This window comes from Fukomys damarensis, unplaced genomic scaffold, assembly GCF_012274545.1.
Source record: "Fukomys damarensis isolate Sample0158 unplaced genomic scaffold, DMR_v1.0_HiC HiC_scaffold_17, whole genome shotgun sequence".
NCBI lineage: Eukaryota > Metazoa > Chordata > Mammalia > Rodentia > Bathyergidae > Fukomys > Fukomys damarensis.
Window position 1 is genome coordinate 23,973,834 of NW_022900929.1, and position 4,487 is coordinate 23,978,320.

A 4,487-nucleotide genomic window follows, 5' to 3' on the forward strand; every position below is an offset into this window, starting at 1 on the left:
AACATATTAATCAGCAAGAAGAAACTAACACACCCTTGATTTGACCCAGCAATCTCAATTCTGAGAATTTGCCCTGAAGCCACGCTGTCAGCAAAGCAAAACACATATGCATAGCTTATTCATTACAATATCTTTTAAATTTCTAAAGATTGAAAACTAACCAAATGTCCAAGCAGAGGAAATTGGTGGACTAAATTATGGTGTATACATTGCAGCTGTGAAAGAATGAAGGAAATTTCTTTCTTTTTTTGTAAGCAAAACATTTATTGGTACATTTTAGGTATACATAATGATGACATTCATCATGGGGAATTGTACCTGTACCTGATATATCTTGCTGAGAATGAAGGAAATTTCTGTGAACTGATATGGAATGAGTTCTGAAAGATATTAAGCAAAGAAATTAAATTGCAGAAAAACCTATGAGGTGTGATAAAAGATACACTGAATGTTTACATTACAAATTAGAAATTATTACAGTAAAGGACATACCGCCATTAATCCCCCTCCAATACTTCAAACACACTCATCCCATTGTCTTTGCCACTTTCTGAAGCAGCTCTGGATCCTCTTTCCTGAGTGTCTTTTTATAGCTGCCTCAATGTCATGAACAGATCCAAAACAATTTCATCAAACTGTAGTGTACGCTTAAAAAGTACCAATAAACTCAATAAAAAAAAATTTCATTAAATAGACCCACCATGTCTGGCAACCTGCAACTTCTGGCTCTTTCCCAAAGTCAACATAACCACAAAGGGGAAATATTTTGAATCAATTCAGGACACTGAGGAAGCCAAGGCAGCACAAATAAAGACACTCATGAAAGAGAACTTGCAGAACTGTGTCAGAAAGTTGTAAGAATAATGGGATAAGCGTGTCTGAAGTGAGGGGGAAGATTTTAAGGGGGAATGATGGCAGTATTTTTTAACTGAAATAAATTTTATAAAATTTAAACATCTGCTGCATTTCTGATCACCTATGTTTTGCATGAGAAATAAGGGAAAATAAAACACACACATAACAACTTATCGTTACTAAAAAAACCACAATAAAGCAGAAATAGTGCAGTTGTTTAACCACAAGGGGAGAAAAATAGGTAACAATTCTTTGAACCTGCATCTTTTTTATATAGTTTTGACTTCTGAAAACATGACATCCCATATATATATATAAAATCCTATATATAGATATATATCAGCAAGAATGGAAAAAAGTAAACTAAATCTGAATATAAACTAAAACAATAAAATTCTATTTCAAATTAGTTCCATAACCACACTTAAAGGGAATGAAAAAGAACAAAATATATACACATACATACATACATACATACATACATGTGTGTGTGTGTGTGTGTGTATAAAACCCTTGCTCTGTCAGTTGAAAAAGTCAAGAAACACAGACCCTCCAGTCCCAATGGGGGTGCATAATGGCAGAGTTTGATCTCTGGCCCCATGTACCACTAGGAAATTGGCAATTGACAAGGCAGCTCAGGGCAGAGCTGCCAAAGGATAGGCTTGAACACCTTGTTATGCCAGAACATGAGGAAGTGATTTTTTAAAAAGATGTGTTATGTTCCAAGGACATGAGCACTTGACTGAGTAGCCACTGGCAGGTCTGGGACAAATCCATTAAACAGTCAAATTATACACTGCTGAAAATGTGGGAATTCACGAGTTCGTACACCGCCTCCATAAACACAGGACTGGGGCCAAGGATCCTGCTGATGGAGACAGAGGTGGATGGAAAAGGCAGAGCGGCTGATAAAGTCGGAGAATTGTTATTTGACAACCATCAAGGTAAAGATTGGATTAGGCGAGAACCCTCCATGGATGCCAAACACGGAGTGGTTTGGGAAGAGAGCACAGTGTTTGCATGGTCTCCCCTGCACTGCTCATCAGCTGCAAGGGAGAACTGGGGAGCAATAATTTTCCAGGGAAGTATGAAGTATTTAAGGGTAGAGGCCCAGGGCAGGAACACAGATGAATGCATCACCTGGCCTCATGCACCCCAGCCCCAGGCCACTGTGGGCAGAAGAGCAGCCTGCAGTCCCAGGGCTCTCTGGGGACAGCGTGGCACTCGCTTCCCCTGGTTCCCACGACCTGAGCTGGGGCCCCTCCTGGCTCCAGGCCCCACTGCACCCCTCCGCATCCCGTGATGTCCCAGGGCAGGGTCCCCTCCAGCCACCCTGGCTCTGTGTGCCTTGGCCTGGCCCTGAATCCTGGGTCACCTGATTCCGGACCCCACCCTGAGACCTGGCCCTCCACACCAGGGCCCCACAGGGAGAAGGGAGTGTTTAACCCAGAACCTGCCAGACTACCAGGAGCCTCCATCATTCCCTGTGTGCTGGCGTACATAGATCTATAGTGTCGCCTGAAGTCCCCTGTGTGGGGCGCTGTGCTCACCAGTGGATCCATCCATGGAAGAGTTCAGGGCTGACTGTTAGGAGGCTCCTGGCTGGAGAGAGTCTCTGGGGTGTGACCTGGAAGGGTGCATGCTTGTCCCTGCTCCTCCCTTCTCTCCCTGCTTCCTGGCACCATCCAGTTTCTACCTTGGAGCCGGCCAACCAGGGACTAAAACCATGAACCTGGGCTACACAGTGAGTTCCAGGTCAGACTCAACTATTCTGTCTCAAAAAAACCAAATAAATAAATAAATAAATAAAACCATGAGCCAAAGTAACCTCTTCTCCTCTATGCCATGGTGTCAGGTATTTCATCCCAGTGATGGGAAAGTGGCTGAGCTATGAGAGGACAGCTTGGTGGAGCCTCTGGTTCAAAGAAGCCACCCACTGTCCAGCTGTGCCTGGCCAGATTCTGCAAACACCCAGAGTGACCCCAGCAGGTCCCACTTGGGGACTAGTCCAAGTTGCTGGTGCTCCACTGGGACACTGACTCGACCTCAGAACACACCCAGGTGTCACAGCCCACAGGTCTGAAGTCTGCCTGCCCTAGGGTCATTCACGAAGGGGTGTTCAGAACCCCAAAGAAGGAGCATCTGGGACAGGCCTGCTCAGGAGACCTTGGAGCACCAAGCTCCAGACCTCAGGCAGGTCCGGGTCTGCACTGCTCCTTCCTGAGTCCTTTTGTGTCTGGTTTATTTCAGTTAGCACCCATGTCACCAACCTTTTTGATGCCAAGGAGTGGTTTTTGAAGCAGACAATTTTTCAGTGGATGGAGGGGGTGGTTTTAAACTCTGGTTCCTAACAGACCACAGCCTGGGACTGGCCCGCAGCCCAGGATGACTTAGCTTAATGTATTCATGTTGAGCATGTGTGAGGACTTCCTTCCCAAGAGGGAATAATATACTGTTAAATGTTTATAAAATACTTTTATTTATCCGATTATCTGCTGGTGGCCATCTGGGTGCTCTTTTTGGATACTGCAAATTATGCTGCTGTGCATAAGTGCACGTAAGCAACTTCCTCCTTTGAACTGTCTCAGGTATGTACCAAGAGGGGGGATTCCGAGTTCTATGTAATTCTAGGTGCAGTTTTTAAAGTACAAGCAACTATTTTCCACAATGATTGTATTATTTTATATCCCTACTAGCAATGCACAAGGATTCCAATTTCTCCATATCCTCACCAAGACGTTGTTAAAACAGCCATGCTAGTGGGTGTGGAAACCATGGTTCTGACTTACATTTCTCTAATAGCCCGTGAGGGTCAGCATCTTTAGGGTATGGGATATTTATGTCTTCTTTGGAGACATGTACATTCAAGCCCTTTGCTCTTTTCTGAATTGAGGATTACTGTTATTGTTGAGCTGTGGTAGTTTTCTATGCTAGTTATCAATCTCTTTCCAGATATATGACTTACAAATATTCTCTTTCATTCCATGCATTGCCAGGCTTTTTTTGTTTTTGTTTTTGAGACAGGGTGTCTCTATGTAGGTTCAGGGTAGCCTTGAGCTCTCTATGGAGTCCAGATTGGTCTCAAACTCAGTGATTCTCCTGCCTCAGCCTCCCAATTGCTGGGATCACAGGCATGCATCACCACACCGGGCTTCCATGGGCTGCCACTTCATGCTCATGATGATGCCCAGTGTATTCTTCTGTTGCCTGTGCCTTTACTATCATATGCAAATTTCTGTTAAATCCAGGGTCATGAGGCTTTTCTTCTGTTTTTTTTTTTTTTTTTATTCCAAGAGTTTTATAGTTTCAGCTCCTACATGCAGATCTTTGATTTCTGTTTATGGTGTAAAGTCCAAATCCGTTCTTTTTCATGTAGATGTCCATGATTATAGAAGCACCCTTGCATTCCAGGAATAAATCCCACTGGGTCATGGTGCAGAATCATTCAGATATGTGAGTGTACTTTGTGAGGATTTTACATCAAAATGCATAAGGCTACTATTGTTTTTCAGCTGTCTTGTTGTGCTCTTGTCTGGATTAAGGTAATATTGGCCTCACAGAATGAGGCAGAAGCATTTCCCCTTTTCAATATTTTGGAAAAGTTTAAGAATTGGTATTAATTCTTCTTTGTG

The 4,487-nt window shown here is 43.4% G+C and overlaps 1 protein-coding gene across 1 annotated transcript in view; it reads right to left on the reverse strand.

Annotated features, from left to right (window-relative positions):
* Positions 1-281: 281 nt before the first annotated feature.
* The window catches only part of Crcp (CGRP receptor component), a 51,790-nt gene continuing 47,584 nt past the window's right edge, over positions 282-4,487 (reverse strand). Inside the window, exon 7 of the transcript XR_004517691.1 lies at positions 282-380. The gene's annotated coding sequence lies outside the window, so the exon portion shown is untranslated. The remainder of the gene's footprint in view (positions 381-4,487) is intronic.